The sequence below is a fragment of the Eschrichtius robustus genome, chromosome 1 (genome assembly GCF_028021215.1).
Source record: "Eschrichtius robustus isolate mEscRob2 chromosome 1, mEscRob2.pri, whole genome shotgun sequence".
Taxonomy (NCBI): Eukaryota; Metazoa; Chordata; class Mammalia; order Artiodactyla; family Eschrichtiidae; genus Eschrichtius; species Eschrichtius robustus.
This window is the reverse complement of record NC_090824.1, coordinates 139,280,977-139,305,087: the sequence shown is the minus strand read 5'-3', so window position 1 is coordinate 139,305,087 and position 24,111 is coordinate 139,280,977. Positions and strand designations below refer to the sequence as shown.

Sequence of the window (24,111 nt, the reverse complement as noted above, 5' to 3'; positions counted from 1 at the left end):
GAAGCTCACAAAAATGGAAGAGAAATCTTCAAAAACAAAAGATCCAGTAGGAAACCGAAAAGAATACTGTCAGGGGCACTGGTGGTGCAGTGGTTAAGAATCTGCCCGTCAGTGCAGGGGACACGGGTTTGATCCCTGGTCCAGGAAGATCCCACATGCCGCAGAGCAGCTAAGCCCGTGAGCCACAACTACTGAGCCTGTGCTCTAGAGCCTGCAAGCCACAACTACTGAGCCCACGTGCCACAACTACTGAAGCCCACGTGCCTAGAGCCCATGCTCCACAACAAGAGAAGCCACTGCAATGAGAAGCCCGCTCACCACAGTGAAGAGTAGCCCCCACTCGCCGCAACTAGAGAAAGCCTGCAGGCAGCAAAGAAGACCCAACACAGCCATAAATAAATAAATAAATAAATAAATAAATAAATAAATAAATAACCTTTAAAAAAATAAAATTAAAAAGCTTCAGAAGGAGAAAATTTAAAGAAATAATGACTGAGAAATTTCCAGAATTGCTGAACTAACCCTCAGTTTAAGGAAGCTCAACAAGTTACTCAAGAAGATAAATATGACTCAAAAACTAATCAAAGTTTAATCATTTTTTTCAGCTCCTATATGTAAAAAGCTTAGAATTAAGCTTTTATAGCAAGAAAAAAAAAAACTGAACATACTGAAAATCAGTGACTTTGGTTGGACCCAGGAGAGCTTGATGTTGCAGTGTAAAGTGCCACACCGAAATGTGAAAACAGGCGAATTCACAGAGTCATAGACAAGATCTGCTTACCTGGGGCAGAGGCTACTAGAGCCATAAACTTGCAGTAACACCTACATGGTCATTTTGATGAGTCTCTGTTTGCTGAGGATAAACTTGAGTGAGAATAAGAAACCTCCAGGGAGCCACAACCTTGGGGACACCCTACACTCTCATGGATTTCATCTCCAGGAGCCCCACCAAGTTCTCAAGGTAAATACGCAAGAAAGATCCCCTTGTAACTCTGGCACAGGAAGGGAAGGAGTAACTCTTAGGAAACAGGCCACCCAGAGCCTTCTCCATAGCAAAGGCTACTCTCCAAGCTTTCCAGAGCTTGATCTCCACCATTCCTCCCACATCAGTGCCCTGGAGGCTTTCTGTCCCATGCGAAGGAGGGGACAAAAGCCATCATAGAGGGAAACACTTGTGAAGGCCACAGCCCAGGAGCACAGACAGGCCCACTGAAAGGCTGAGATTTAACCCTAACACTACAGAACCTATAGAACACTTCCCCTCCCCCACGTCATCCCACCACACTAACACTCCAGAATAAGGGCAGTGGGAACCACTGAAAAAGCTGAAGACACCCTCTGAGGAGGGGTACTGAGCGAAGACCAAAATCAAGAGGGGAGACAAAAACAGACACTAGAAGAATCTGAAACCTCTGGCACAGAAAGCTACAGCAAACATTACAGCCCAACTACTAGCCAAACTAACATAAATTCTCACATTAAAGGTGTATTTATTTCAAGTCCTATTACCTTATAGGATATTTCTGGTTTATAACAGAACAACTACAAGGCAACTAAAAGACAAGAAAAAAAGTCTGAAGAGACAAAGCAAGCATCAGAAAAAGACTGTAATATGACACAGATGTTGAGATTATCAAACACTAAATTTAAGATAATATGATCAATATGTTAAAGGGCTCTAAAGAAGAAACAACATGCAAGAACAGATGGGTAGGGGGGACCTTCAAGATGGCGGAGGAGTAAGAAGTGGAGATCATCTTCTTCCCCACAAATATATCAAAAATACACCTACATGTGGAACAACTCCAACAGAACACCTACTGAACACTGGCAGAAGACCTTAGACTTCCCAAAAGGCAAGAAACTCCCCGCGTACCTGGGTAGGGCAAAAGAAAAAAGGAAAAACAGAGACAAAAGAATAGGGACAGGACCTGCACCTCTAGGAGGGAGCTGTGAAGGAGGAAAAGTTTCTATACACTAGGAAGCCCCTTCACTGGCGGAGACGGGGGTGGCTGGGGGGAAGCTTTGGAGCCACGGAGGAGAGCACAGCAATAGGGGTGCAGAGGGCAAAGCGAAGAGATTCCCGCATAAAGGATTGGTGCCGACCAGCACTCACCAGCCTGAGATGCTTGTCTGCTCACCCGCCAGGGTGGGTGGGGGCTGGGAGCTGAGGCTTGGTCTTTGGAGTTCAGATCCCAGGGAGAGGACTGGGGTTGCCTGCGTGAACACAGCCTGAAGGGGGCTAGTGCACCACAGCTAGCCAGAAGGGAGTCCGGGAAAATGTCTGGAACTGCCTAAGAGGCAAGAGACCATTATTTCGGGGTGCACGACGAGAGGGGATTCAGAGCACCGCTTAAAGGAGCTCCAGAGACGAGCGTGAGCCGCGGCTATCAGCGCAGACCCCAGAGATGGGCATGAGACACTCAGACTGCTGCTGCAGCCACCAAGAAGCCTGTGTGCAAGCACAGGTCACTCTCCACACCTCCCCTCCCTGGAGCCTCTGGAGCCTGCCACTGCCAGGGTCCCATGACGTGCTTCAGGCTGTTGCAACGTCACGCCGGCCTCTGCCACCGCAGGCTCACCCTGCAGTCCATACCCCTCCCACACCCCAGCTTAAGTGAGCCAGAGCCCCAAATCAGCTGCTACTTTAAGCCTATCCTGTCTGGGCGGGGAACAGATGTCCTCAGGTAACCTACACGCACAGGCAGGGCCAAATCCCAAGCTGAACCACAGAAACTATGCAAACAAAGAAGAGAAAGGGAAATTTCTCCATGCAGCCTCAGGAACAGTGGATTAAATATCCACAGTCAACTTGATGTACCCTGTGCCTGTGGAATAACTGAATCATCCCAAAATTGAGTCAGTGGACTTTCGGAGCAATTGTAGACTTGGGGTTTGCTATCTGCATCTAAATTGTTTCTGGTTTTATGTTTATCTTAGTTTAGTATTTAGAGCTTAATATCACTGGTAGATTTATTGATTGGACTGCTCGCTTCCATTTTTTGTTTATATACATATATATTTCTTCTTTTTCTTTTTGTGAGTTGTGTGTGTGTATGCTTCTTTGTGTGATTTTATCTGTAAAGCTTTGCTTTTGCCATTTGTCCTAGGATTCTCTCTGTCCATATTTTTTTTTAGTATAGTTTTTAGCACTTGTTATCATTGGTGGATTTGTTTTTTGGTTTGGTTGCTCTCCTCTTTATTTCTTTTTTTAGTACTTTTTAATTTTTTAAATTTTTAATAATTTCCATATTTTTTCTTTTAAGAACTTTATTTTATTTTATTTATTTTTTTATTTTTTTCCCTCCCTTTTCTTCTGAGCCATGTGGCTGACAGTGTCTTGGTGCTCCAGCCGGGTGTCAGGCCTGAGCCTCTGAGGTGGGAGAGCCGAGTTCAGAACATTGGATCACCAGAGATGTCCTGGCCCCAAGTAATATCAAACAGAGAAAGCTCTCCCAGAAATCTCCATCTCAACACTAAGACTCAGCTCCACTCAACGACCAGCAAGCTACAGTGCTGGCACCCTATGCCAAACTACTAGCAAAACAGGAACACAAACCCACCCATTAGCAAAGAGGCTGCCTAAAATCATAATAAGTTCACAGACACCCCAAAACACACCACCAAATGCGGTCCTGCCCACCAGAAAGACAAGGTCGAGCCTCATCCACCAGAACACAGGCACCAGTCCCCTCCACCAGGAAGCCTACACAACCCACTGTACCAACATTACCCACTGGGAGCAGACACCAAAAACAATGGGAACTATGAACATGCAGCCTGCGAAAAGGAGACCCCAAACACAGTAAGTTAAACAACATGAGAAGACAGAGAAATATGCAGCAGATGAAGAAGCAAGGTAAAAATCCACCAGACCTAACAAATGAAGAGGAAAGAGGCAGTCTACTTGAAAAAGAATTCAGAGTAATGATAGTAGATCTTGGAAATAGAATGGAGAAAATACAAGAAACGTTCAACAAGGACCTAGAAGAACTAAAAGAGCAAACAAGTGATGAACAACACAATAAATGAAATTAAAAATTCTCTAGAAGGAATCAATAGCAGAATAACTGAGGCAGAAGAACGGATAAGTGACCTGGAAGATAAAATAGTGGAAATAACTACCACAGAGCAGAAGAAAGAAAAGAGAAAGAAAAGAATTGAGGACAGTCTCAGAGACATCTGGGACAATGTTAAACGCACCAACATTCAAATTATCCCAGAAGAAGAAGAGAAAAAGAAATGGACTGAGAAAATATTTAAAGAGATTATACTTGAAAACTTCCCTAATATGGGAAAGGAAATAGTCAATCAAGTCCAGGAAGTGCAGAGAGTCCCGTACAGGATAAATCCAAGGAGAAACACGCGAAGACACAAATTAATCAAACTATCCAAAATTAAGTACAAAGAAAAAATATTAAAAGCAGCAGGGGAAAAGCAACAAATAACATACAACAGAATCCCCATAAGGTTAACAGTTGATCTTTCAGCAGAAACTCTGCAAGCCAGAAGGGCGTGGGCAGGACATATTTAAAGTGATGAAAGGGAAAAAATTACAACCAAGATTACTCTACCCAGCAAGAATCTCATTCAGATTTGATGGAGAAATTAAAACCTTTACAGACAAACAAAAGCTAAGAGAATTCAAACCACCAACCAGATTTACAATGAATACTAAAGGAACTTCTCTAGCCAGGAAACACAAGAGAAGGAAAAGACATACAATAACAAACCCAAAACGATTAAGAAAATGGTAATAGGAACATACGTGTCGATAATTACCTTAAATGTAAATGGATTAAATGCTCCAACCAAAGCACATAGACTGCCTGAATGGATACAAAAACAAGACCCGTATATATGTTGTCTACAAGATACCCACTTCAGACCTAGGGACACATACAGACTGAAAGTGATGTGATGGAAAAACATATTCCATGCAAATGGAAATCAAGTGAAAGCTGGAGTAGCAATTCTCATATCAGACAAAATAGACTTTAAAATAAGACTATTACAAGGGACAGAGAAGGAGACTACATAATGATCAAGGGATCAATCCAAGAAGAAGATGTAACAATTGTAACTATTTATGCACCCAACATCGGAGCACCTCAATACATAAGGCAAATGCTAACAGCCATAAAAGGGGAAATCGACAGTAACACAATAGTAGGGGACTTTACAACCCCACTTTCACCACTGGACAAATCAACGAAAATGAAAATAAATAAGGAAACACAAGCTTTAAATGATACATTAAACAAGATGGACCTAAATGATATTTATAGGACATTCCATCCATAAACAACAGAATACACTTTCCTCTCAAGTGCTCACTGAACATTCTCCAGGACGGATCATATCTTGGGTCACAAATCAAGCCTTGGTAAATTTAAGAAAACTGAAATCATATCAAGTATCTTTTCTGACCACAATGCTATGAGACTAGATATCAATGACAGGAAAAAACCAGTAAAAAATACAAAGATAAGAAGGCTAAACAATACACTACTAAATGACCAAGAAATCACTGAAGAAATCAAAGAGGAAATCAAAAAATACTAGAAATAAATGACAATGAAAACACGATGACCCAAAACCTATGGGATGCAGCAAAGCAGTTCTAAGAGGGAAGTTTATAGCAATACAAGCCTACCTCAAGAAACAAGAAAAATCTCAAATAAACAACCTAACCTTATACCTAAAGCAATTAGAGAAAGAAGAACCAAAAAACCCCAAAGTTAGCAGAAGGAAAGAAATCATAAACATCAGATTAGAAATAAATGAAAAAGAAATGAAGGAAATAATAGCAAACATCAATAACACTTAAAGCTGGTTCTTTGAGAAGATAAACAAAATTGTTAAACCATTAGCCAGACTCATCAAGAAAAAAAGGGAGAAGACTCACATCAATAGAATTAGAAATGAAAAAGAAGTAACAACTGACACTGCAGAAATACAAAGGATCATGAGAGATTACTACAAGGAACTATATGCCAATAAAATGGACAACTTGGAAGAAATGGACAAATTCTTAGAAAAGCACAACCTTCCAAGACTGAACCAGGAAGAAATAGAAAATATGAACAGACCAATCACAAGCACTGAAATTGAAACTGTGATTAAAAATCTTCCAACAAACAAAAGCCCAGGACCAGATGGATTCACAGGCAAATTCTATCAAACATTTACAGAAGAGCTAACACCTATCCTTATCAAACTCTTCCAAAATATAGTAGAGGGAGGAACACTCCCAAACTCATTCTATGAGGCCACCATCACCCTGATACCAAAACCAGACAAACATGTCACAAAAAAAGAAAACTACAGGGCAGTATCACTGATGAACATAGATGCAAAAATCCTCAACAAAATACTAGCAAACAGAATCAAACAGCACATTAAAAGGATCATAAACCATGATCAAGTGGGGTTTATCCCAGTAATGCACGGATTCTTCTATGTATGCAAATCAGTCAATGTGATACACCATATTAACAAAGTGAAGCAGAAGAACCAGATGATAATCTCAATAGATGCAGAAAAAGCTTTCGACAAAATTCAACACCCATTTATGATAACAAACCTCCATAAAGTAGGCAAAGAGGGAACTTAACTCAACATAATAAAGGCCATATATGACAAACCCACAGCCAACATCGTTCTCAATGGTGAAAAACTGAAAACATTTCCACTAAGATCAGGAACAAGACAAGGTTGCCCACTCTCACCAGTATTATTCAACATAGTTTTGGAAGTTTTACCCACAGCAATCAGAGACGAAAAAGAAATAAAAGGAGTCCAAATCGCAAAAGAAGAAAACTGTCACTGTTTGCAGACGACATGATACTATACATAGAGAATCCTAAAGATGCTACCGGAAAACTACTAGAGCTAATCAATGAACTTGGTAAAGTAGCTGGATACAAAATTAATGCACAGAAATCTCTTGCATTCCTATACACTAACGATGAAAAATCTGAAAGAGAAATTAAGGAAACACTCCCATTTACCACTGCAACAAAAACAATAAATACCTGGGAATAAACCTACCTAAGGAGACTGAAGAGCTGTATGCAGAAAAGTATAAGACACTGATAAAAGAAATTAAAGATGATACAAACAGATGGAGAGATATACCATGTTCTTGGACTGGAAGAATCAACATTGTGAAAATGACTATACTACCCAAAGCAATCTACAGATTCAATGTCATCCCTATCAAACTACCAATGGCATTTTTCACAGAACTAGAACAAAAAATTTCACAATTTGTATGGAAACACAAAAGACCCCGAATTGCCAAAGCAATCTTGAGAAAGAAAAACGGAGCTGGAGGAATCAGGCTCCCGGTCTTCAGACTATATTACAAAGCTACAGTAATCAAGACAGTATGGTACTGGCACAAAAGCAGAAATATAGATCAATGGAACAGGATAGAAAGCCCAGAGATAAACCCATGCACATATGTTCACTTTATCTTTGATAAAGGAGGCAAGAATATACAATAGAGAAAAGACAGCCTCTTCAATAAGTGGTGCTGGGAAAGCTGGATGGCTACATGTAAAAGAAAGAAATTAGAACACTCCCTAACACCATACACAAAAATAAACTCAAAATGGATTAAAGACCGAAGTGTAAAGCCAGACACTATGAAACTCTTAGAGGAAAACATAGGCAGGACACTCTATGACATAAATGATAGCAAGATCCTTTTTGACCCACCTCCTAGAGGAATAACAATAAAAACAAAAATAAACAAATGGGACCTAATGAAACTTCAAAGCTTTTGCACAGCAAAGAAAACCATAAACAAGATCAAAAGACAACCCTCAGGATGGGAGAAAATATTTGCAAACGAAGCAACTGACAGAGGATTAATCTCCAAAATATACAAACAGCTCATGCAGCTCAATATCAAAAAAACAAACAACCCAATCCAAAAATGGGCAGAAGACCTAAATAGACATTTCTCCAAAGACATAAAGATTGCCAACAAACCCACGAAAGGATGCTCAACATCACTAATCATTAGAGAAATGCAAATCAAAACTACAGTGAGGTATCACCTCACACCAGTCAGAATGGCCATCATCAAAAAATCTACAAACAATAAATGTTGGAGAGGGTGTGGAGAAAAGGAACCCTCTTGCACTGTTGGTGGGAATGTAAATTGATACAGCCTCTATGGAGAACAGTATGGAGGCCCCTTAAAAAACTAAATATAGAACTACCATATCACCCAGCAATCCACTCCTGGGCATATACCCTGAGAAAACCGTAATTCAAAAAGAGTCATGTACCACAATGTTCATTGCAGCTCTATTTACAATAGCCAGGACATGGAAGCAACCTAAGTGTCCATCAACAGATGAATGGATAAAGGTGTGGCACATATATACAATGGAATATTACTCAACCATAAAAAGAAACGAAATTGAGTTATTTGTAGTGAGGTGGATGGACCTAGAGTCTGTCATACTGAGTGAAGTAAGTCAGAAAGAGAAAAACAAATACCATATGCTAACACATATATATGGAATTCCGCCCCCCAAAAAAAAGGTTCTGAAGAACCTAAGGGCAGGACGGGAATAAAGACGCAGACGTAGAGAATGGACTTGAGGACACAGGGAGGGGGAAGGGTAAGCTGGGATGAAGTGTGAGAGTGGCATGGACATATATACACTGCCAAATGTAAAACAGATAGCTAGTGGGAAGCAGCTGTATAGCACAGGGAGGTCAGCTCAGTACTTTGTGTCCACCTAGAGGGGTGGGATAGGGATTGTGGGAGGGAGATGCAAGGGGGAGGAGATATGGGGATATATGTATACATATAGCTGATTCACTCTGTTATAAAGCAGAAACTAACACACCATTGTAAAGCAATTATACTCCAATAAAGATGTTAAAAACAAACAAATAAACAAACAACAACAACAAAAGAATAAAAGAACAGATGGGTAATGTCAGCAGGAATATGGAAACTCTAAGGAAGACTCTAAAGGAAATACTAGGAATCAAAAACACCATAACAGAAATAAAGAATGCCTGTATGCAATTTGAATATATTTTGTCCAAAATATACAAAATTCTATTAAATGTAAACATTTTTAAATTAAAGAAAAAAAGAAAGCTTTTGATGGTCTCATGATTAGACTGGACACAACCAGGGAAAGAATCAGTATGCTTGAAAATATGTCATAGAAACTTCTGAAACTGAAATGCAAAAAAGGAAAAAGAATGAAAATAATAGACCATCCAATAACTCTGGGATGATTTCAAAATGTATAACTTTATATAGTTGGGTTACCAGAAGAAGAAGGAGCAGAGCAGATGAGTAATCGAAGTAATAATGGCTGAGAACTTTCCAAAATTAATGACAGACACAAATCACGCATTCTGGAAAGTGAGGGAACACCAAGCAGGATAAATATCTAGAAAAATAGACACGGACCTAATACCTATCACAGAAGTAAAATCAAAATGGATCATAAAAAAAAAGGATCATAAGACTAAATGTAAAACTAGAAGAAAACATAGGATAGTATATGTGTGATCTGAGGCTTGGTGATGAGTTTTTGGATACAACGTCAAAGGGACGATGATTCATGCAAAAAATAAAATAATTAAAATTGCTATGTTGGATTTTATTAAGCTTAAAAACTGCTTTGTAAAAGACAGTTACCAGAATGAAAAAACAAACCACAGACTGGGAGACAGTTTCTCAAAATAACATCTCTGATAAAGGACTTGGATCTGAAATATTGGGAGAAAAGTCAACAATAAGAAAACAAACAACCTAACTAAAAAACAGGCAAAAGATGTGAACAGATACCTGAACAACAAAGATACACAGATGGTAAAAAAGCATACAAAAAGATGTTCAACATGTCATTAAGGAATTACAAATTAAAACAGTGAGATACTGCCACACACCTATTAGAATGATTAATATCTAAAAAACTGACAATACCAATTGCTGAGAGGATGTGGAGCAGCAAGAACTCTCATTTACTGCTGGTGGGAATGCAAAATGGTGTGCCTGTCTGGAAGAGAGTTTGGCAGTTTCTTGTAAAACTAAACGTAGTATCACCAGACTATCTGACAAATGCACTCCTAGATATTTACTCAATGGTTTGAAAATTTTTATCCACACAAAAGCCTTCATGTTAATGTTTATGGCCAGTTTATTCACGACTGCCAAGACCTGGAAACAACCAAGATGTCCTACAGTAGATGAATGGATAAACAAACTGTGTTACATCCATATAATGAACTACTACTATTCAGGGATAAAATGAAATAAGCTATCAAACCACGAAAGAGATAGATATACCTTAAACATATATTGCTAAGTGAAAAAAGCCAGGCTGAAAAGGCAACATACCGTATGATTTCAATTATAAGACACTGCAAAACTAGGGCTGGTAAACAGATGATCAGTTGTGCTGTGTGTGAGGTTATACGGATGAATAGATGGAGCACAGGGGATTTTTAGAGCAGGGAAACAATTTTGTATGATATTGCAATAGTGAACACAAGACATAAAGCATTTGTCAAAACCCATATAACTGTAGAGCACAAAGAGTAAACCTTAACGTATGCAAATTGAAAAGAAAATCATTTAGGAAGTCAGAGGATCCAGGATGGAATGCAAAATGTGAGAAATGGATCTAAATACATCACAAAAGTATGAACCTCCCTGACGGAGTTGGAGGGAAAGGGTGCTGACCTAAGTAAATTCCAAAATAAGGGAGTCTGTAAGGCACCGTACACTAGCACTGCACTCTAGGTAATGAAGCTGTTCTCCATAGAGGTCTGGCCTAACAATTCTAAAACCACTGCATGTATACTGGGATTGAACAATTATGTAAGTGGGTGGAAGATCGTGGGAGTCAGATTTCTCACCACTGGAGTGGGAGGAGGTTAGAATTACCTATATGGTAATGGATTAGAGTTGGAGACATAAGGCAGAATTCACATTTAGCTTAATATAGATTCCAGTGTTATATATAGAAATACCATAGATATGTGCATATACATGCATTAGTATACATACTGTATACATACACCTGTCCCTTACTCCATCAATTTAGAGGGCCTAGAAACATGCCCCAGGAGCAATGAACACACACACCAAGCACCCAGATTTTGTTTCCTAATCATTCTCCAGTAAAAAGAATCAGGCGTCCTTGAGAAACAGCTGACTCCAGGTGTTGGGCAGGAAATAAAAAAGATGACCTGGAGCATCGAGTGCCAGGAAGTAAGAAAGTGGTCAAAAAATAAATACATAAATTCACAATGATGAGGATACATCAAAGGGTCACAGGAACAAACAGAACAAGTACCCAGGTGGCCAAAGCTGGAACAATTTGAGAAACAAAATTCATAAAGTAGTATTGAATTATAACCAGAGTATAAGATAAATATCCATGAGTCCACACTGCCATAAATAAATAATTGAATAAATAAAAGGGAGAAAATAGACAAATCTCTCATGCAGAGGAACTCCAAATAATTTATGTAGATATTCCACTTTTTAAGGAGATGGAGCTTACCTCCCCACTACTTAAATGTGGGCTGCACAGAGCGACTTCCTTGCAAAAACTACAGTATAGACAGGGGGGGAAAAGAGTAACTGTACAGTGGAGAGGCCTGACCTACCTAAAGTCATAAGATGAAGGTCAACATCAACAATGACAAATCATATTGACGGTATATGCCCTTGATATGACAGGATGAACTGGGAGATAGAACGATAGAAATTACCCAATTTGAAAAACAGAGAAAAACACTAAAAAATGAAAAAATGAACAGAGCTTCAGGGACCTATGGGACTAAAATAAAATATCTAATAATTGTATAATTGGAGTCTTAGATGAAAAAGAAGGTGAAACTAAAAAAGTACATGAAGAAATAATGGCTGACACTTCCCAAATTTTCTCAAGAAAATCCTAATAAAGCATGGACTTGAGTTAAAATAATCTATCAATATATGTTCATTAATTATAATAAAAGGTAGCATACAAATGTACAATGATAATAACAGGGCACACTGGGTGTGGGGTAAATGAGTAAATCTTTGCAAGTTTTCCCTAAATCTAAAACTGTCCTAAAATAAAATATGTATTTAAAAAACTAAATCTACTAAGTCAGAAAGAGAAAGACAAATACCATATGATATCACTTATATCTGGAAACTAAAATAGGATGCAAATGAACTTATTTACAAAGCAGAAACAGACTCACAGACATAGAAAACAAACTTATGGTTATCAAAGGGGATAGCAGGGATGGGGGATAAATTGGGAATTTGGGGTTAACAGATACAAACTACTATATATAAGATAGATAACAAGGACCTACTGTATAGCACAGGGAACTATATTCAATATCCTGTAATAAACCATAATGGAAAGGAATATGAAAAAGAATATATATTTATAACAATCACTTTGCTGTACAGGAGAAATTAACACAACCCAACCCTGTAAATCAACTATACTTCAATAAAATAAAATTAAAAAAATAAAGTCCTCCCCTTGTCAAATCAGGACAGGGTCACCTTGGAAACCTGTTGGGCTAAGAGTACTGCCCAAACAATACACATCAACCAAGAGAAAGCACTACCATGACCTCTCTCAGATTCCTAGCTCACACCATTTATCACAAGGGCTCTAAAAGGTCCTGGAGAATCTGACTAAGCCTGTGCTTCCCAAACAGGTTTATAGAATCCTTTTTGTTTTTCTGTAAAATCTATTAATAACGAGTCCCCTATGGATCTTTAGACTCTATCTTTTAGAGACTTGTAGAAAGCTAATAAATAACTGGTGCCCAGAAATAATTTGGCAATTCACCAACAATTAATCACCACAGAGTTCTAACACTCAGAAAGGAAAATTCAACACCTCTCCCTTCTCCAGCCCCTAAGTCCATTTCCCATATAATCCAGAGCATATTCAGATTCCTATTTTACAGGGAACAATGAGGAGCTAAATAACCCAAATTCAGACTATTCACAGACCTCTTTGCTTCTGAGAAGTACAATGAAGTGACTCAGGCCATAAAGTACATGACACCAATTAACAAGAAAAATGTTCCTATCACCAAATCAGGAAGGGAATTACTTCGGGAACTTTTTCATAATGCAGGTGATTACATAGTTTGCATAAAGTTCCCAAGTCATTCCTCGTTTCATAAATGACCTTTGGTTAAGTGTGAGCCACTTAACATGTCAGGGACAATATTTTCATTATAAACTCTGGGGTGGCTGGCAGACAGGAAGAAAGTATGCAATGTAGGGGATGCCTGAGCTTATATCTACACAACAGCTACAGCTGAATTTTTATCCCACAACCCCCTACCTCCTCACCCCAGACTATAGATGATCACAATCTCACTTGTAGATCAAAATTAATCTGCACCTACTTTTATATTCATTATCATCTAGAACAACCACCAGTTTCTGTTCAGTTTAATGAAGTAATGCATTTGCCCTAACCTGGATTCCATAGATACAGGTTATTAGAGAGGCTTAGGTTATGAAATAAGGAGAGATTCCTGGGGAAGGAAGTACCCTCTTGACATCTTATAATCTAGTTCAAGAACTTTCATGGAGTACCAGAATGAGTCACTCTCTAACCTCTTCCTACCTGCCCTTACCTTACCTTCCCTAACCTCCCCTGACCAACCTCATGCCACAAGTCTCACCTACCCCTCTGCCCTCAGGAGGAGCTTCCCAAGGTCCCACCTATTTAAACAGAGATTTTAAATAAGACCCAGAGTCTCATAACAAAATAAGTACAATGTTTAGGTTCCTATTGAAAATCACTTACCAGACAAAGAGCCAGGAAGATCTAAAACTGAATTAAAAAAAAAAAGACAATCAATGGATGTCAACAAGATGACGACCAAGAGACGTTAGAATTATCTGATAGAGATTTGAAAGCAGACATCAAAAAATGCTCCAAATAGCAATTGCAAACATGATAGAAATAAATGAAAAAATAGGAAGTCTCAGCAGAGAAATAGAAGATATACAGGAGAATCAAATGGAAATTTTAGAACTGAAAAACAAAATAACCTAAATAACTGAATGGAGGGGCTCAACAGCAGAATGGTCAAAGAATGAGTGAACTGGGAGATAGAACAATAGAAATTACCCAATTTGAAAAACAGAGAAAAAAACTAAAAAATTAAAAAATGAACAGAGCTTCAGGGACCTATGGGGCTAAAATAAAATATCTAATAATTGTATAATTGGAGTCTTAGATGAAAAAGAAGGTGAAACTTAAAAAGTACATGAAGAAATAATGGCTGACACTTCCCAAATTTGATGAGACACAATCTATAGATTCAAGAAGTGAGCAAACCCCAAACAAGATAAATCTAAAGAAATCCCTACCAAGATACATCAGGGTCAAACTTCCAGAAGCTAAACACAATGAAAAAAACCTTTGAAACAGCAAGAGAAAGACAATACCGTATCTATAAGGCAAAAGCAATTCAAATGATAGTGTATTTACATCTTGGAATCTAGAGTATCTCCTGTAAAGACATATAGTCAGATCATTTTTTTTTAACCCATTCTGTCAATCTCTGTCTTTCAGTTGGAATGTTTAACTATTTAAATTTAATGTAATTTCTGATAAAAGTAGGATTTATGTTCACATTTTGCTATTTGTTTCAATGTCTTATGTGGCTCCCACTACCTGAATCCCTCTCTTATTGCCTTCTGATGTGTTAAATCAAAACCTTCTAGACTACCATTTTAATCTCCTTGTCATTTCATTTACCATATATTTTTGAGCTATATTTCCTGGGGATTACAATTAACAATTTATTACAATCCTGTTTGGATTGATATTAACTTAAATAAATATTACACAAAAACTCTGCTCCTCTGTAGTTCTGCTTTCTCTCCCCGCTTTCTTTATACCACACAAACTTTATATATATTATGCACATCAACACGTATTTATAGTTATTGCTTTACTGGGTTGCCTTTCAAGTCAAATAGGAAGAAAAAAGTGATAAACAAAACATAGATTTATACTGTCTTTTATATTTACCTAAGTAGTTACCTTACTGGTGCTCTTTATTTATTATTCATGTGGATACAAGTTACTGTCTACTGACCTTTCATTTCACCTAAAGGATTCCCTTTAGTATTTCTTGTACAGTAAGTTTACTAGCAAGAGTTATCTCAGCTTTTTTTACTTTATTTTTTAGAGCAGTTTTAGATTCACGGCAAAACTGAAGGGAAGGTACAGCGATTTACCTGCCCCCACACACATAGCCTCCCTCATTATCAACACCACCCCCCCCCACCGAAGTGCTAGAATCATTACAACCAATGAACCTACACAGACACATCATTACCAACCAAAGTCCATAGTTTACATTATGGTTCACTCTTGGCGTTGTATATTCTATGAGTTTGGACAAATGTATAATGACACATATCTATCATTTAAGTATCATTCAGAGTAGTTTCACTGCCCTAAAAAGTCTCTCTGCTCTGTCTATTCATCACTCCCTCCCCTGACTCTTGGAAACCACTGATATTGTTTTTATCTCCACAGTTTTGCCTTTTCCAGAAAGTCATATGGTTGGAATCATTCAGTATGAAGACTTTTCAGACTGACGTTTCACTTAGTAATATGTACGTAAGGTTCCTATGCCTTTTCATGGCTTAATAGCTCATTTCTGTTTGGTGATGAATAACATTCCAGTGACTGGATGTACCACAGTTTATCTATTCATTGACTGAAGGACATTTTGGTTGTTTCCAAATTTTGGCAGTAATACTAAATGAGGCTGCTTTAAACACCTGTGTACAAGTTTTTGTGTGAACGTAAGTTTTCAATTCTTTTGAATAAATGCCAAGGAGTGGGATTGCTGGATGTTATGTTAAGAGTATGTTTAGTTCCATAAGAAATCACCAAACTGTCTTCCAGAGTGGTTGTAGCATTTTGCATTCCCACCAGTAATGAATGAGAGTTCCTGTTGGCACATCCTTGCCAGTATTTGGTGTTGTAGGTGTTCTGGATTTTGGCCATTTTCATAGGTGTTATTGGTATCTCACTGTTGTTTTAATTTGCATTTACCTGATGACATATGACGTGAATTCTCTCAGAGTTTTAAAATTTGAGAATGCAGTTGTCCTTTGATATCCAGGGGAACTGGTTCTAGGACCACCCTCAGACACCAAAATCCAAGGATGCTCAAGTCCTTTATAAAAAATGGTGTAGTATTTGCATATAGCCTACATACATTTTCCCAGATACTTTAATTCATCTCTAGATTACTTATAATATCTAATATAACGTAAATGTTATGCAGATGGTTGTAAATACAATGTAAATGCTATATAAATAGTTGCCAGCATGTAGCAAATTCAAGTTTTGCTTTTTGGAACTCTCTGAAATTTTATTTCAGATTTTCAATCTGATTTTCAACCTGAGGTTTTCAATCTGAGATTTTCAATCTGAGGTTGGTTCAATTTGCAGATGTGAAACCCACAGATACAGAGGGCTGACTGTGTATTAATTCATCCTTCATTTTTAAAAGGTAGTTTTGCTAGATATAGAATTCTTGGTTGAAAGTCTTTTCTTTCAGCATTTTGAATATGTCATCCCACTGCCTTCTATCCTTCATTGCTTCTGTTCACAGAACAGCTGTTAATCTGATTGAGGATTCTTTGAATGGGATGAGTCAGTTCTCCCCTACTATTTTCAAGATTCTCTCTGTATTTGTCTTCCAACAGTTTAATTATGAGCATCTGCATGTGGATCTCTTCGAGTTTATCCTACTTGTAGTTCACTGAGCACTTTGGATGTGTATGTAGGTTAATGTTTTTCATCAAATTTGGTAAGTTTCCAACCATTATATCTTCAAATATTCTTTCTTCACCTTTCTTTCCGCTCCGTCTAGAACTCCCATTTTGCATTTGTTGGTGTCTAACAGGTCTCTGAGATTTATTTTTCTGCATTCTTTTTTTTTAAGTTCTTCAGACTGGATAATCCCATTGATTTATCTTCAAGTTCCCAGTTTCATTCTTCCACCTACTCAAATCTGCTGTTGAAACACTCTAGTGAGTTTTCCTTTCAGTTTTTGGAATTTTCTATGCCAGAATATATATCTTTATGATAATTTATATCTCATTATTGATATTCTGTATTTGATGAGACATCATTCTTGAACTTTCCTTTGGTTCTTTATAGATGATCTCCTTTAATTCATTGAAAAGATATAAAATAGCTGATTTAAAGTCTTTGTCTAATAAATCCAATGTGTGGGCTTCCTCAGGATAGTTGCTATTGTTTATTTCTGTGTATGGATCAAACTCTTTTTTCATTGCATGTGTTATATATTTTTGCTGAAAATGGACATTTAAAATAATATAACATTACAACTCTGGAAATCATGTTCTCTCTCCACCCAGGTTTGATCTTGTTGTTGTTTATTTATGTAGTCATTTTTCTGAATTAATTCTGTAAAGTGTGTTCTTCGTTGTGTGTGGCCACTGAAGTCTCTGTTTGATTAGCTTAGTTTTCAGATAATGATGGAATGAACAGAAATTTCCTTAGATGCCTGGAACCAACAAGGCTCCCAGTCTTTGTCAATGGGATCTTCTGTGTGTGCTGGGGCACATCCTCAGCACTCAGCCAGGCAGTTGACTACATTGCTTTAGCATTTACTTTCTGCTTGTGTGCAGCCTCAAGGTCAATCAGAGGTGACAAGTGAGGGTCTTCTCAGGTCTTTTCCTGAGCATGTGCATAGCCTACACATGCTTTCTGGAGATTTTTTCAAAGACGCTATGGGCATCTAATTCCCCAACTTTTCCTTTTAATCTTTTTTCCCCAAGTGTCATCCATTGCCTCAGGCAGCTCCAAGCTTAAGCAATTACTTTTCAAAATGGAAAAGTAAATTTTCAAAATGAAAAACATACAACACAATAGCAAATATATATACATCACCAACTAAAAAGTGGGCAGAGGTCTAAATAGACATTTTTCCAAAGAAGACATAGAGATGGCCAACAGGTACATGAAAAGATGCTGTCACTAATCATCAGGGAAATGCAAATCAAAACCACAATAAGATATCACGTCATACCTGTTAGAATGGCTATCATAAAAAAGACAAGAAATATCAAGTACTGGCGAGGATGAACAAAAGGGAGCTCTTGTACACAGTTGGTAGGAATGTAAATTGGTACAGCCACTATGGAAAACAGTATGGAGATTACTCAAAAAACTAAAAATAGAACTACCATTTGAAATTCCACTTCTGGGTATTTATCCAAAGAAAACAAAAACACTAACTCAAAGAGATATATGCACCCCCATCTTCACTGTAGCATTGTTTTTAACAGCCAAGATATGGAAGCAACTGAACTATCCATTGATGGATGAACGAGTAAAGAAATTGTGATATGGGGCTTCCCTGGTGGTGCAGTGGTTGAGAATCTGCCTGCCAATGCAGGGGACACGGGTTCGAGCCCTGGTCTGGGAAGATCCCACATGCCGCAGAGTGACTAGGCCCGTCAGCCACAGTTGCTGAGCCTGTGCATCTGGAGCCTGTGCTCCGCAACAAGAGAGGCTGCAACAGTGAGAGGCCAGGGCACCACGATGAAGAGTGGCCCCCGCTTGCCGCAACTAGAGAAAGCCCTCACACAGAAACGAAGACCCAACACAGCCATAAATTAATTAATTAATTAATTAACTTTAAAAAAAAGAAATTGTGATATGTATATTTCACTATATATATACATACATCAATCATAAAAAAGAATGAAATCTTGCCATTTGTGACAATGTGGATGAACCTCAATGGCATTATGCTAAGTGAAGTAAGTCAGATACAGAAAGACAAATACTGTGTATGATCTCTCTTACCTGTGGAATCTAAAAAATCAAAACAAAAACCTGATAGGGAGGGTGGGAGGTGGGAGAAATGGGTGAAGGGGGTCAAAAGTTAAAGAGAAAAAAGAGAAAAAAGAAAAATTATGGTCATACAGAAGAAATATGGAAATGGGAGACAGAGTGGGGAAAAAATTCAACAGATGCTCCCAGGAAAAGCTTTATGCACTAGAAAGCTCTGGATTAGGTCTGTTAAAGACAGCCTTGCAAGTGGGGTTTTCTAATGATGCACCAGACAGATCAAAGAAAACTCTTTTCCGGCAATGAGTTATTTTCCCTGTGGTGGCTGGTACCCTGGATGGAACAGAGGGCAAGTTACAAAGCTCACTGTTCTTACCAAAGGTCAGCTAATTTTCTTGAATTAATGTTCCCCTGGATTTCTGCGTACGTTTGGTTAATTTCCAAAGTTTTGGAAAAGTTTGTTTGGGAAATTTTTGACAGTTTTCTCCTTCATTTTGTGAAGGAGAGAATTTCCAGGGGTCCTTACCCCACCATTTTCACTTCCATCCCTCAAGCAGTCACATTTGACAAAGCTTTTCATGGGGTTCTGGTACAGAGTCCTGGTTAAGAATCACCATTCAGAGGATTCCTATTAAAAATGTGATTTGGGCATAAGCATACATCCTCTTCTTCCCAAAATTCAAAAAAATGTGTGATAAAGAAATGCGTTAAGGAATAATTTCAAACTTACCAAAACAAGCGTGAAAGGAGACAACATAAACAACTTGGATCTGAAAAGTAAATGGACAAGAAATGATGACTGACAGAGTCTTCCAAGTGCGGATCTAAGTCCACATGGAGGAGACTGAGATGAAGCCCAGAACAGCTCACAAGTTGGAGGGAGCAGGTAACCATGAAAGCAGAAGCGCAGATGAGGTTAAAACAGGAGGGCTGACATCAAGTCTTTATAAGAATTATTCAAATGCCCCAATATACTCATATGCACGAGTGGCAGCTGCTCCTCCCTGCCTGGCAGGATATTAGAATCTTACTCTCTGGAGAAGACAGACCAGAGGATTCTGTACACCAGACACAGGCAGAGCTACAACGGAAGTAACACACTACAAATAGAGGTGGGGTTAAGAATACCCAACTCCTCCAGCCCCTGTCTCCTCTTGGCTCTCCAATTGCCAGGCTCAGGCTGCCCCGGTGGCAAACTAGAAAAATTTTCTCTGGGCAAACTGATCAGCCTAAAATAAAAGATCTAATCATACTAAGGTCTCCAAAATAATATTGATACCTTCCCAGCCAGATCATGCTATAGTGAAGCCCACACTACCACTCTCTCTGAGACCCTCATGGACATGGACACACACACACATACACACACACACACAGCTCCAATCAAGGGATCACCTAGCATTATGAGAAAGCCTCTAATATGAAAAACAAGAAACAGACTACAAGGAGCAAATGAAAACTTCCAAAACTTAAAAAAAATATATAACTTCAGAAGTAACTTCCCAAATTTTGCCAGCTAGAGTTTTTATTGAAATTCTCTTTTGTAGACACGATTGATTAGATTATTGGCCACATTATTGGGCTCCATTTCCAGCACTGCCTCCTCTCACTGAAGCCTGAGCTGAAAGTTCCAGCCCTCTAACCTCCTCTAGGGTTTTTCTGATGACAGCATCCATCCTGAAGCTATTCAGGATAACCCCTGTCATAAGTTACCTTATTAGCATAATGAAGACATTCCTATCAGGATATTCCAAGCATTTCTGAAGCTTTGTGTTATGTCAGGAGCTTGGGACAAAGGAAAAAAATATATATATATATATAATATTTTACAGTTTTTTTATATTTTATTATACCACAACTCAAGCAGAGAATTCCTGTTGCTTTTCTCCAGTTATATCCTTTTCAGGGACCCATGTGATTTCCTTTCAAGATGTATGTTCTCATTCTGGTGGATGGTGTCCATCAGGAGCAGTCTGAGAAAGGGAGCATAGAAGAATATGTTTTCCAGGTCTTATGTGGCTTTATTTTTGATCCTTCTACTTGATGGTTAGTTTGGTTGGGGATAAGCTAAAGAATTTTCTCCTTGGAATTTTGTTGTTTCTTTGTCTTCTACCTTCCAAGGTTCCAATTTCCAAGAACTCTGTTTTGCACTCTGACTGTTCCTTTTTGGTAGTATCTGCATCCTGATACACCTTGTTCTTTTTACATTGATGCAACTGCTTCTCTTACATTTCTGACGTTATTTTTTTTAAGTTTTGGAAGTTTTCATCGGCTCCCTGTACTGTCTGTTTCTTCAAAGCCCTTTTATTCCTTGCTTATATTTTTGACTCTGTTTGTTTATATTAGCTCTTGGGAGAGCTTCCTGGCTGGAAGGGTAGCACCATATACCAGGAGGGTGGCAAAAACCAGCTCCTGTTCTCTGAAACCTCCTCGACCTTGCCCTACATACTCTTCATCTGGCTGCTCATTTGCATCCTTTATAATAAAATGATCATTGTAAGCATAGCATTTTCCTGAGCTGTGTGAGTCAGTCTAGTGAATTATCAAAACCTGGGGTTTAGGGAAGTCCCAAATTTGCAGTCAGCCAGACAGAGGTGCAGACAGCCTGAAGACCCCACTTGCAGCTGGTGTCTGAAGCAAGAGCACCTCATTGGGAATCATGCTCTTTATTTTGTGGGGTTTCATGCCAACACAGAGTAGTCAGGGTCAGAATTGGACTGAACTGTAAGACACCAGTCGGTGTCCAAGATTTGTTGACAGAACCTGACAGTGAAGGAAAATACCAGTTCAACATTTGCTAATTTAGTTAACAAGCACGAAGACAAATGCTTCTAAAGATAAGGTCACTAAAAATGTGGATAATACAAAACCACATGTGTCTGAACCAAGGAGAGCAACTTACACTTCTACTTGAAAGTTTAGGGATGAAACAATGATTGTTACAAGAAAAATTCAACAACTAGGAAAAGACAATAGCATTAACCCTGAGGAAAAATAAAAAGTAATACTACAAGATAAATGCAATCATAGCCCACTACTTGGCTCATGTGAACAGTGATTTCATAACAATTTTAATATATACACTGTAAATTAATTTAACCAAAAATGATAATATAACTTCATTGGGAGGATAAGGAAAGAAAAAAGGAAATATATTACCTATCTGGTGGTGGGGGGTGAAAGGACAACTAAATCCTCACCTTCAGTATTGGGAAGTCCTTAGATATTGACCACAACACTCTAAACCAAAAAGCAGTAGTTGTTATAAGCATTTTATTTAGAGGTATAGATGCAAATCTCAATGAAACACCCAGAGCTGGAATCAGATGCTTCTGGAAAATGTAAACAGAGAGAGAGGTATAAACAGGCCTTGTATAACTATTTCAGTGTTTAACCTATGTGCAAGAATCATATTAACAAAAATACAATTTTTTTTAAAAGTATCACTACCCACAACAGCACTGTGATGTTATCACAGGAAGCAGTATAATTTAAGGGGCAGAACCCAAGAGGTGCGGCAGGGTTCCTGAGCTCACAAAATTACGGAGGGTTGGATCCAGTTTGAAACTCTGTTCTTATGATTCCAAATCTTGTGTTTCTCTCACAATCTTCTTAGTAGCAACCTGTCAATAAGTAAAGTGTTTTGATATCACAGGAGTAAAAAAGGTTAATTCTGATTGGCAGGAATTCGGAAATCTCTTTATAGAAAGTATCCTTTAAACTAGTCTTTGAGCCATCTCAGGCTGCTCCCTGCAGGCAGGGAAAGTGCCTGGACCATATTCCTCCCTCTTCTCCTGCCACTACCTGACTTCCTGTCTGGGGTGGGGGAATGATGGAGCTCCTTCAGTCCACCCACCGCATGATCCCGATGCAGGGGTCTGGTGAGCTCTCAACAGTCTGTAAACCACATACAATCTCTCAGCACCTGGTGGCCCCACTATTACAGCTCCCATAAACTGCACCAATGTTGGTGTGCAATCAACAGAATAAGGTGAATAACAGTACATTTGACAGGGCTCACTGCAGTGTTACCAAACTCAATGTCTGTGTCTATGTCTGTCTGTCTACATATTTTTGCCTTTCTGAGTACTTTTAAGTCTTTCTCTTGAAAGTGGCACACATCTGGAACTTTTTAAAAGTGAACCTGGGGCTGCTGTTTTTAAATAAGTGTGTCTACCCATTTCACAGTAGAGTGATTATGGATGAGACTGGGTTTGTTCTGTCATCATGTGCTGCTGTTTTCCCACAGTATTCCGTTGTACTTCTTAAAACCATTTCTAAATATTATTGGAATGTTCAAGTTTCTTTGTTCCAGTTTCCCCCTCAAGATTTCAAAATTTTAGAACCTCTTTCTGCTCGTATAGTGGTTATTTAAAAATTTTTGAAAACACATGTTTTCATTTATATATATACAGAGAGAGAGAGAGAAATACACATATTTGGGTTACAGATTGCTATTAACATTTCAGGGATGGTTGTTGTTTGACACAATTAGGCTTGATGGAAATTTTTTTCTGACCTCTGACTAGTTTTTCTTATACCTCACTTACTTTGGTTAGGGTTTGTTTTGGTTTTTGCATAACTGTAATACATTACCTAGCAATGCTTTCAGATAATCTGTGGGTGGTAAAATGTGGATCCTTGCATATCTGAAAATTTTGTTTATTTTTCTACTTGGCTTTGTAGAAATTTGGGGATAATTATCAATTTCTCATCTGAGCTATGACATTATAGCCTACTGTCTTCTCAAAACCCAGATCTTCTGCTAAGACCACAGATGTCATTTTGGCAATTATTTTTCGGCAAATGATTTCCCTCTGTCCTGGATGAATTTAAGATTTTATTTTCTTATCCTTGGTGCGCTGAAATTGATGTGCTCAGTGGGTCTTTTACATCCAAGTTTTCATGTCTTCCTTGAACTCTAGAAGCTTTCTTAGAAAGATCATTTATTTATATTTTTACTTCCCATTTGCTCAGTTATCTCTTTCTGAGATACTTACTAGGCTCAAGTCAGAATTTATTCCAACGCCTGCTGTCAATCCGTGGTTTCCAAATAGTTTCCCATTGACAGGCTTCTTGATAAAAGTGGATTCAGGTCTGGAGTGGGAGGTACAAGACAGCCTTGGGACACCTCATTTTATTTTGTTCTAGAAAGCAGAGCAGCTGTCAAGGATCATAATGACCCTACCAAAAGGACAGGAGTCACCTTGATAATCTGAGCATC

The 24,111-nt window shown here is 38.4% G+C and overlaps 1 protein-coding gene across 1 annotated transcript in view; it reads right to left on the bottom strand.

Annotated features, from left to right (window-relative positions):
* The window catches only part of CHRNA7 (cholinergic receptor nicotinic alpha 7 subunit), a 131,907-nt gene that overhangs the window by 86,339 nt on the left and 21,457 nt on the right, over positions 1-24,111 (bottom strand). The window lies entirely within an intron of this gene.